This window comes from Arachis ipaensis, chromosome B8 (assembly GCF_059453495.1).
Source record: "Arachis ipaensis isolate K30076 ecotype BB chromosome B8, ASM5945349v1, whole genome shotgun sequence".
Lineage (NCBI taxonomy): Eukaryota > Viridiplantae > Streptophyta > Magnoliopsida > Fabales > Fabaceae > Arachis > Arachis ipaensis.
The window spans coordinates 25,270,538-25,282,517 of record NC_142443.1 but is presented as its reverse complement, the minus strand read 5'-3'; the positions used below and the strand labels follow the sequence as shown (position 1 = coordinate 25,282,517).

At 40.4% G+C, this 11,980-nt stretch overlaps 1 non-coding gene across 1 annotated transcript; it reads right to left on the bottom strand.

Annotated features, from left to right (window-relative positions):
• Positions 1-11,318: 11,318 nt before the first annotated feature.
• On the bottom strand, positions 11,319-11,426 carry LOC148547481 (small nucleolar RNA R71). The gene has a single exon (XR_015898145.1). It is a non-coding gene; the product is annotated as a small nucleolar RNA R71 (small nucleolar RNA).
• Positions 11,427-11,980: the final 554 nt, after the last annotated feature.

Below are 11,980 nucleotides of genomic sequence, written 5' to 3'. Positions count from 1 at the left end.
CTGTAATTCGTTTAGCCATTTGTTCCATATGCCTCTCAAAATTTCTGATTGAAGCTTCTTGGTTTTTGCTTGTTGTGGCTTGATCTTTTCTTGCTGCTTCTTGTTCTTTTCTTGCTGCTTCTTGATCTTGTCTTGCCATCTCTTGATTTTTCATGAGTTTCTCCATCATTGTCTCTTGGTGCTTCATCATCTTTTCCATCAATGTCTCCAAGTTGGAGATCCTTTGAGTGTCTTGTGATGTTTGTGGCTGGTTGTGGGGTGTTGAAGGTTGATGGTAGGTGTTTTGGTTAGTGGTTTGGTTATTGGGTGGACAATAGCTAGAATTTGGGTGGTTGTTTTGGGGTTTTCTATATGGATTGGGGTTAGTGGTTTGCTGGTTGTGTTTTTGGTTGTTTCTTGAGTTGTTTTGGTTTGAATTTCATTGCCATGGTTGCTGGTTTTGAGTGTGGTTATCTCCCCATCTTATGTTTGAATGGTTCTTCCAGGATGGATTGTAGGTGTCACCATAGACTTCATTTTGGCCGGAGCTTTGGTTATGCACATATTGAGGTTGTTCCTGCTGCTGATCTTCTTGGTTTTCTTCATTTTGCCCCCATTTGGTTGATGGTTGGCTTGTATTCACTGCTGCAACTTGCAAGCTATCAATCTTTTTAGTCATCTGCTCAAATTGTTGTTGAATCTGCTCCTGCATTATCTTGTTTTGAGCTAGGAGGGTGTCAACCCCTTCCATTTCTAACACTCTTTTCCTTTGTGATGGCTGGCATTGTCTCTGATGAGCAAAGAAATATTGGTTGTTAGCCACCAAGTCAATGAGGTTCTGAGCTTCTTCAGCTGTCTTCATGAGTTGCATTGAGCCTCCTGCTGAATAGTCAAGTGCCTCTTGAGCTTTCATTGTCAGTCCTTCATAGAAATTTTGGAGTTTATCCCATTCATTAAACATCTCTGGTGGACACTTCCTGAGTAAAGCTTTGTATCTCTCCCATGCTTCATACAATGAATCTCCATCCGTCTGAGTAAATGTTTGAACCTCTGTTTTGAGCCTGATGATCCTTTGAGGAGGATAAAACTTTGCTAAGAACTTGCTCACTAGATCCTCCCAATTGTTGATGCTTTCTCTTGGAAATGACTCCAACCATTGAGTAGCTTTGTCCCTCAGGGAAAATGGAAACAACAACAATTTGTAACTGTCAGGATGTACACCATTGGTCTTCACTGTGTTACATATCCTCAGGAAGGTGGATAGGTGCTGGTTTGGATCTTCCAAGGGGCTTCCTCCATAAGAACAGTTGTTCTGCACCAAGGTGATGAGTTGGGGCTTTAATTCAAAGTTATTTGCATCGAGATTTGGGGTAAGGATGCTACTCCCACAATGCCTTGGATTAGCAAGTGTATATGAAGCCAAGACTCTCCTCTGGGGTTGACCATTGTTGTTGGCCATTCTCACTGGTGGATTTGTTGGATTTGTTGAGTGTTCCTCCAATTCATGATATTCTTCATCTGATTCTTCCTCTCCAGCAACATTTTTTTCTCTTGCTTCTCTTCTTAGCCTTCGGAGGATTCTTTCGTCAGTTTCATGAAAGGTAGGGATCTCTCTTCTTGTATCTGACATACAAGCAAAACACAAGAATCACACAATACCAGAAAAGCAATAACACTTCAATCCATGGCTGAAGTGAAATATTAGTTAGCTTAGGCAAAAATTCAAACAGTTAGCGTGTTAGTCAAAAGTTAAAGAAACAGAAAAGAAAAAGTGCTTGATCTAGATCTCCACCTCACTTAATCATTGTCAATCTAATCAATCTCCGGCAACGGCGCCAAAAACTTGATGTGCGGAAAACGATCCGACACAAAACTCACCGGCAAGTGCACCGGGTCGCATCAAGTAATAATAACTCACGGGAGTGAGGTCGATCCCACAGGGATTGAAGGATTGAGCAATTTTAGTTTAGTGGTTGATTTAGTCAAGCGAATCAAGATTTGGTTGAGTGAATTGTGATTTGCAGAATTTAAATTGCATGGGAAGTAAAGGGAATGGGTAAATTGCATGAAATTAAAGAGAACTGAAATTTAAAGTGCTGAATCTTAAAGAACAAGAAATTAAATGGCAGAAACTTAGAACGCAAGAAATGTAAATTGCAGAATCTTAAAGTGCAAGAAATGTAAATGGCTTGAATTGTAAAGGGAATTGGGAATTGGATTTGCAGAAATTAAACAAGGGAAAGTAAAATTCAACAAGCAGAGGAATAGAAGATAACTTGGATTGAACCGGATCTAGAATGGAAATGTAAATGAACATGAAAAGTGTTAAACAGAGAAAGTAAAATGATAATTCAGATCTCAGGGGTCAAGAGACTAGATAACCAAGTCTAGATCTCACTACCTTCCTTGATCCAACAAGGGCAATTGCAAAGGAAATGTAAATTGCAGAGAAAGTAGATGAAGAAGCAATTAACAGAAACGGAAATTCAATTGTGCAGTAAAATTAAACAAAGAGATCTCAGGATGAGATTGAAACAGAATTCCTTCAATTCTCCAACCCAAGATCCAAGATAATTGTAATTGAAATTGAAAGCAAGAAAACTAAGAGGAAGGGAATTCAATTCTCCTTCCCCGAGACTTAGAAATTAAAATTCACTCAACACCAAAAGCTCTCCGAAAACTCTCTATGAAAACTAAAAGGAAAGCTTCCTGAAAACTTAAATCCTATGCTATTTATACACTTTCTTCAAATGGTCTTCAAGCCTTCAATTGGGCCTTTGCTCTTGATGGAATTGGGTTGATAGAGGCCTTGGTTGATTGCTCTTGGAGTTTGGAGAAGAACCGAAGTGAACCGGGTTTGGAATCATGTAAGCTTGAGTAAAAGTTTGAGGCAAACTTTTACTCAAACTTTTCATATCAGCCACCCCATCCTTGCTGCTACCAACGTTTGAGCCAAAGTTTGGGGTCAAACTTTTGCTCAAACGTTGGCTCCCCCTTGCACACTCATGGCGCCAACGTTTGCCAAAAAGTTTGAGGCAAACGTTGGCGCAAGCTTTTGCTCTCCAGGGTGTGTTGTTCATGGCGCCAACGTTTGCCAAAAAGTTTGAGGCAAACGTTGGCGCAAACTTTTGCTCTCCAGGGTGTTGATTTGTGATGCCAAAAGTTTGCCAAAAAGTTTGAGGCAAATTTTTGCTCAAGCTTTTTGCTCCCTGGTGGCTGGTTCGTTTTCACTTATTCCAAAAGTTTGAGCTAAAGTTTGAGGCAAACTTTTGCTCAAACTTTTTGTCCTCTCTTCCTCCTAACCATTCCTTCTTACTTCAACCTTTCTCCAAGCTTTCTTCACCTATCATTAATAAACCAAACACATCAAAGCTATGCTCAAAATCATGAGATATTCATTCTTTCATAATATGTGACAATTATAGCATAAAACCTCATGAAATTGCATTAATTCATCTATGGTTGATTAAATCAAAGGAAGTATGAAAATCTACCCAATTGGCTTGCTTATGGCTCAAGAAAGTGCATAATGCATTTGAAAACAAAAGAAAAAGACTAGTGAAACTAGGCTAAGATGACTTGTCATCAGTCATCCCATCACCATGGAAAACAACCCTGCCAACGACTATACCTTCAGTTTGGAAGAAGGAATGCCGCTTAAGAACATGGATGCCACATCAAAGGACACACACCAATCCAATGGAGACAAGCAACCCCTGAACACGAAAATTTTAGATGCCATCCGTGAACAGCAGGATCGCCTCAAACAACTCGAACAAGAAGTCGAACGTCAATGAGCTGCCAAACGAGACCTCCGGAGAGAAACAAGACGGCATCAAGAGCTGGAAGACAAGCTCCTAAAACTCGAAGCCGACCTCAAAACTAAGACCACTCACAAGGATAACCCTCACAAGGATCAAGACCCGTTTACAAAAGAAATCATGAAAGATAAAGTCTCGAAAGACTTCAAAGCTCCTGACATGACCCCATACGATGGTACGTCCGACCCGAGCCATCACCTCAGCAACTTTAGAAGTCGGATGTACCTCACAGATGCCTCGGACGCGACTCGTTGTAAAGCCTTCCCGACTACCCTAACTAAGACGGCAATAAAGTGGTTCGACAGCCTGTCTCCAAGATCAATTGCAAGCTTCGACGACCTTGCCAAAAAGTTTCTCGCCAGGTTCTCCATTCAGAAGGATAAAGCCAAACAAGCTCCAAGCTTGCTAGGAATTAAACAAGGAGATCAGGAAAGCCTTCGTAGCTACATGGAAAGATTCAATAAGGTATGCCTTGACATACAAAATCTTTCAACAGAAGTAGCTATCATGGGACTCATCAACGGCCTACGAGAAGGACCCTTTAGCCGCTCGATATCCAAGAAGCACCCAACATCTCTAAACGAGGTTCAAGAATGGGCGAAAAACTACATCAATATGGAGGAGAACTCCCAATTAGGAGAAACCTCAAAGACCGAATTCTCCTACCTACTTCCAGATAAGGATAAAGAGTTCAGGAAAAACGAAGACCAATCTACTGAGAAACCCAGGAAGTACCACAACTACACCCCCTCTTCGAGTGTCCCTCGTGGATGTCTACTGAAAGGTGTATAACACTGAAAAGATCCCACCCCCTCGCCCAATTAAACATAAAAGAGGAGGAAGTTGGACAGAATATTGTGAATACCACTGAATCTATGGGCACACTACCAACGAGTGCTATGACCTGAAGAATGTCATAGAAAAATTGGCTCGAGAAGGGAGACTAGATCGGTTCCTAGCCAACAAAGTGGACGAACCAAAAAAGAGAAGAAGGGACAAAGAGGATGGATGAGCTGAACGCCCCCTTCACACCCTTAAGAGACATGTTCACATGATCAATGGAGGATTTACAGGAGGAGGGATCTCTAAATCATCCTACAAAAGACACCTTAAAGAGGTATACCACGTCGAAGAAGGGGACAAGTCACCCGACCTCCCCACTATCACCTTCACTAAAGAAGATGCTGCAAGCATCATCCCCGGGCATGATGATCCCGTGGTCGTTACCATCATACTAGCCAATGCCAACCTTCACCGAACACTAGTTGACCAGGAAAGTTCTGCGGATATCCTGTTCAAAACCGCCTTTGATAAACTCAGACTACAAGAAAAGGAGCTCAGAGCGTATCCCAATAGCCTGTTCAGACTAGGGGATGCGCCAATCCAACCACTTGGATACATCCCACTGCACACAACTTTTGGAAGGGGAGCCCGATCCAGAACACTAAGCATAGACTACATTGTGGTTGATGTGAACTCTGCATACAACGCCCTTATAGGTTGGACAAAATTAAACCAGCTCGCAGCGATAGTCTCCACTCCTCACCTATGTATGAAGTTTCTAACCCCAGAAGGAATATCCACCATCAAACGAGACCAAAAAATCGTGCGGCGTTGTTATAATGAAAGCCTAAACTTAAAAGGCGACCCCAAAGGAAAAGATTCCAATACCATTGAACTCGGAGGAATCCGAGCTCTAGAAGAACTCCGTCCACAACCAGGAGGTAAGACAGAAGAGATTCAAATCGAAGACTCCCAGGACAAAACAATGAACATAGGTGCAAACCTAAAAGGAGACCTAAAAGAACTATTGACAAAGTTCCTAAAGGAGAATTCTGACCTATTTGCATGGAAAGCCGCGGACATGCCCAGAATTAATCTCGGACTAATGTGCCATAAACTGGCAGTGTATCCTGGATCTCGGCCAGTGCAACAAAAGCGAAGAAAGATCGACCCGGAAAGATCGCATGCCGTGGAAGAACAGGTACATGCCTTACTAGAAGCAGGGTTCATAAGGGAGGTTAAGTACCCATTACGGCTAGCCAACGTCGTACTGGTAAAGAAGTCAAATGGGAAGTGGTGGATGTGTACTGATTACACCGACCTCAACAAAGCTTGCCCAAAAGATCCCTACCCACTCCCGAATATAAACACCCTAGTAGATGCCTCATCGGGATACAAGTACCTTTCCTTCATGGATGCCTACTCAGGGTACAACCAAATCCTGATGTATCATCCTGACCAAGAGAAAACCTTGTTCCTAACCCCAAGAGTAAACTACTGCTATGTAGTCATGCCATTCAGACTTAAGAACGCAGGGGCTACATACCAAAGGTTGATGAACATTTTTCCAACCACATAGGAAAGCTGATGGAGGTCTATATAGACGATATGCTGGTAAAAACACAAAGAGAAGAAGCGCTATTATCCGACCTCGCCAAAGTATTCAACACCATAAGAAGGCACGGGATGAGACTAAATCCCGTAAAGTGCACTTTCATGGTAGAAGCTGGCAAATTCTTGGGCTTCATGCTTACCCAGAGAGGGATTGAAGTAAACCCAGATAAGTGCCAAGCCATACTTAGCATGAAAAGCCCGACCTGTGTCAAAGAGGTACAGCAACTAAATGGAAAGCTAGCATCCCTGCCTAGATTCCTAGCTGGATCGGCCTTGAGATCTCTCCCTTTCTACGCAACACTAAGGAAAGAAAAGAGGTTTGAATGGACTCCAGAATGTGAACAAGCCTTCCAGGACTTCAAGACATTTCTGGGGCAACCACCCATCCTAACCCGACCCAGGGAAGGTGAAGAACTAATCCTATACCTTGCCGTAGGAAGTCGGGCGATAGCTTTAGCCCTAGTCAGAGAAGACAAAAATGGGCAACAACCCATCTACTTCATCAGTAAGGTTCTACAAGGGGCTGAGCTAAACTATCAAAAGATAGAAAAGTTCGCCTACGTCCTTATACTTACTTCTCGACGACTCCGACCATACTTTCAGGCCCATACCATTAGAATACGGACCAACCAACCGTTAAAAGGTATCCTATAGAAAACTGACTTAGCAGGAAGAATCCTACAATGGGCAGTTAAGTTGTCTAAATTTGACTTTAAGTATGAAGCTCGGACAGTCATCAAGTCTCAATACCTGGCCGACTTCGTCGCAGAGTACACCGACACCCTGGGCACCCCCACAGATTAGAACCTTTACGTTGACGGCTCATCAAACAAAGCCGGGAGTGGAGCGGGTGTCATCCTAGAAAGTGACCAGAGAACCCAACTCGAACTTTCCTTAAGGTTCAAGTTTCCTGCCTCAAATAACCAAGCCGAGTACGAAGTCCTACTGGCTGGTTCGAAGCTGGCTAGGGAAGTTGGAGCTCAAAAGCTCACCTTCAGCAACTCACAAGTAGTCACCTCGCAAATAGAAGGGAGCTACCAGGCCAAGGATCCCACCATTCAGAAATACTTAGATAAGACCAGATAACAACTCAGAAAATTCATGGGATACGAGATCCGACATATACCTCGGGAACAAAACGCTCGAGCCGATGCACTTTCAAAACTAGCCAGCACCAAACCAGTGGGCAATAATAGAAGCCTCATCCAGGAAACACTACAAAATCTGTCAACTTCGGAAGAGCCGACGGTACTAAACATATCGGACCAAGGCCAAGGATGGATAACCCCCATAATCAACTAGCTCAAATCTGAAACACTTCCCACAGATAAAAAGGAAGCAAAAAGGCTCATAAGAGAGGCACAATATTACACCTTGGTAGACAACACCCTATACAGAAGAGGGATTTCAATACCCCTCCTCAAGTGCGTCCCGACCTCTGCCACAAAGGAGGTCTTGGAGGAAGTTCACGGTGGCATGTGCGGCAACCACCTTGGGGCGCGAGCTCTTTCTAAAAAGGTATTTCGGGCTGGTTTTTACTGGCCGACTGATGAGCGGATAATTTATATGCTTTTTGGCATTGTTTTTAGTATGTTTTTAGTTGGATCTAGTTACTTTTAGGGATGTTTTCATTAGTTTTTATGTTACATTCACATTTCTGGACTTTACTATGATTTTTTGTATTTTTCTGTGATTTCAGGTATTTTCTGGCTGAAATTGAGGGACCTGAGCAAAAATCAGATTCAGAGGTTGAAGAAGGACTGCATATGCTGTTGGATTCTGACCTCCCTGAACTCAAAGTGGATTTTCTAGAGCTATAGAACTCCAAATGGCGTGCTTCCAATTGCGTTGGGAAGTAGACATCCAGGGCTTTCCAACAATATATAATAGTTCATACTTTGAATAAGGATTGACGATGTAAACTGGCGTTCAACGCCAGTTCTATGTTGCAGTCTGGCGTTCAGCGCCAGAAACAAGTTGCAAAGTGGAGTTCAACGCCAGAAACACGTTACAAACTGGTGTTGAACTCCAAGGATGACCTCTCCACGTGAAAGCTTCATGCTCAGCCCAAGCACACACCAAGTGGGCCCCGGAAGTGGATTTCTACATCAATTACTTACTTCTGTAAACCCTAATAGCTAGTCTAGTATAAATAGGACTTTTTACTATTGTATTCTCATCTTTGGATAATCTTTAGTTTCATCTATTGATCACGTTGGGGCTGGCCATTTGGCCATGCCTGAACCTTCATCACTTATGTATTTTCAACGGTAGAGTTTCTGCACTCCATAGATTAAGGTGTGGAGCTCTACTGTTCCTCATGATTTAATGCAAAGTACTACTGTTTTTCTATTCAATTCAACTTATTCCACTTCTAAGATATCCATTCGCACCGAAGAACATGATGAATGTGATGATTATGTGACGCTCATCATCATTCTCACTTATGAACGCATGCCTGACAAACACTTCCGTTCTACATGCAAACAAGCTAGAATGAGTATCTCTTAGATATCTAATACAGAGGACCGAGTCTGAGATATTAGAATCTTCGTGGTATAAGTTAGAACCCATGGATGGCCATTCCTGAAATCCGGAAAGTCTAAACCTTGTCTGTGGTATTCCGAGTAGGATCTGGGAAGGGATGGCTGTGACGAACTTCAAACTCGCGAGTGCTGGGCGTAGTGACAGACGCAAAAGGAGGGTGAATCCTATTCTAGTATGATCGAGAACCTCCAGATGATTAGCCGTACTGTGACAGAGCATTTGGACCTTTTTCACAGAGAGGATGAGATGTAGCCATTGACAACGGTGATGCCTTACAGAAAGCTTGCCATGGAAAGGAGTAGGAATGATTGGATGAAGACAGCAGGAAAGCAGAGGTTCAGAGGAACGAAAGCATCTCTATACGCTTATCTGAAATTCTCACCAATGATTTACATAAGTATTTCTATCTTTATTTTCTGTTTATTTATTATTATTATTCAAAAACTCCATAACCATTTGATATCCGCCTGACTGAGATTTACAAGGTGACCATAGCTTGCTTCAAGCCGACAATCTCCGTGGGATCGACCCTTACTCACGTAAGGTTTATTACTTGGACGACCCAGTGCACTTACTGGTTAGTTGTACGAAGTTGTGAAATAGATATAGGATCATGAACGTGCGTATTGAGTTTTTAGCACCATTACCAAGGAATAGAATGATCATGATTTCGCACACCAAGTTTTTGGCGCCGTTGCTGGGGATTGTTTGAGTTTGGACAACTGACGGTTCATCTCGTTGCTCAGATTAGGTAATTTTCTTTTTGTTTTCTTTTCAAAAAAAAAAATTTTATTTTTGAAAATTTCATGCATTGCATTCTTCATGATCTTCAAGTTGTTCTTGGCCAGTCTTCTTGTTTGATCTTCATATTTTCTTGTTTTGTGTCTTTTTGTGTTTTTCATATGCATTCTTGCATTCATATTGTCTAAGCATTAAAAATTTCTAAGTTTAGTGTCTTGCATATTTTCTTCTCTTGAAAATCTTTAAAAAATAAGTTCTTGGTATTCATCTTGACATTCATAGTGTTCTTGCATGCATCACATGTTTTGATCCAAAATTTTCATGCATTGAGTCTTTCTGATGTTTTTCTCTTTCAGCATTAAAAATTCAAAAATAAAAAAATATCTTTCCTTTTTCACTCATAAATTTTCGAAAATTTGAGTTGAATTTTTCAAAACTTTTTAAAATTTAGTTGTTTCTTATGAGTCAAATCAAATTTTCAATTTAAAAATCTTATCTTTTCAAAATCTTTTTCAAAAATCAAATCTTTTTCATTTTTCTTATTTATTTTCGAAAATTTTAAAAATATTTTTCAAAAATCTTTTTCTTAATTTTATCTCATAATTTTCGAAAATATTATCAACAATTAATGTTTTGATTCAAAAATTTCAAGTTTGTTACTTTCTTGTTAAGAAAGATTCAAACTTTAAGTTCTAGAATCATATCTTGTGATTACTTGTGAGTCAAGTCATTAATTTTGATTTTAAAATTCAAATCTTTTTCAAAACTAATTTTAATCATATCTTTCTATCATATCTTTTTAAATCATATCTTTTTCAAAAATTTGATTTTAAAATATCTTTTCTAACTTTTTATCTTCTTATCTTTTCAAAATTGATTTTCAAATCTTTTTCAACTAACTAATTGACTTTTTGTTTGTTTCTTATCTTTTTCAAAACCACCTAACTACTCTTCCCTCTCTAATTTTCGAAAATACTTCCCTCTTTTTCAAAAATTCTTTTTAATTAATTAATTGTTTTAAATTTTAATTTTAATTTTATTTCCCCTTTAATTTTCGAAAATCATCAACTCCTTTTCAAAAATTATTTTCGAAAACTTCTCTCTCTCATCGCCTTCTATTTATTTAATTACTTACTAACACTTCTTTTCATCTCATATCTCTGCTCCTGTCCTCACCCTTGTGTTTGGATTATCCATTCTTCTTCACTCTTATTCCCTTTCTTCTTCTACTAACAATAAGGAACCTCTTTACTGTAACATAGATAATTCCTCTTCTTTTCTTGTTCTCTTTTCTTTCATATGAGCAGAGACAAGGAAAAGGGCATTCTTGTTGAAGCTGATCCAGAACCTGAAAGGACTCTGAAGAGAAAACTAAGAGAAGCTAAAATACAACAATCCAGAGACAACCTTACAGGAATTTTCAAACACGAAGAGGAGATGGCGGCCGAAAATAATAATAATGCAAGGAGGATGCTTGGTGACTTTACTGCACCTAATTCCAATTTACATGGAAGAAGCATCTCCATTCCTGCCATTGGAGCAAACAATTTTGAGCTGAAACCTCAATTAGTTTCTCTGATGCAGCAGAACTGCAAGTTTCATGGACTTCCATCTGAAGATCCTTTTCAGTTCTTAACTGAATTCTTGCAGATCTGTGATACTGTTAAGACCAATGGGGTTGATCCCGAGGTCTACAGGCTTATGCTTTTCCCGTTTGCTGTAAGAGACAGAGCTAGAGTGTGGTTGGATTCTCAACCCAAAGATAGCCTGAACTCTTGGGATAAGCTGGTCACGGCTTTCTTAGCCAAGTTCTTTCCTCCTCAAAAGCTGAGTAAGCTTAGAGTGGATGTTCAAACCTTCAAATAGAAAGAAGGTGAATCCCTCTATGAAGCTTGGGAGAGATATAAGCAACTGACCAAAAAGTGTCCTTCTGACATGCTTTCAGAATGGACCATCCTGGATATATTCTATGATGGTCTGTCTGAATTAGCTAAGATGTCATTGGATACTTCTGTAGGTGGATCCATTCACCTAAAGAAAATGCCTGCAAAAGCTCAAGAACTCATTGACATGGTTGCTAATAACCAGTTCATGTACACTTCTGAGAGGAATCCTGTGAGTAATGGAACGCCTCAGAAGAAGGGAGTTCTTGAAATTGATACTCTGAATGCCATATTGGCTCAGAATAAAATATTGACTCAGCAAGTCAATATAATTTCTCAGAGTCTGAATGGAATGCAAGCTGCATCCAACAGTACTCAAGAGGCATCTTCTGAGGAAGAAGCTTATGATCCTAAGAACCCTGCAATAGCAGAGGTGAATTACATGGGTGAACCCTATGGGAACACCTATAACCCCTCATGGAGAAATCACCCAAATTTCTCATGGAAGGATCAACAAAAGCCTCAACAAGGCTTTAATAATGGTGGAAGAAATAGGTTTAACAATAGTAAACCTTTTCCATCATCCACTCAACAACAGACAGAGAATTCTGA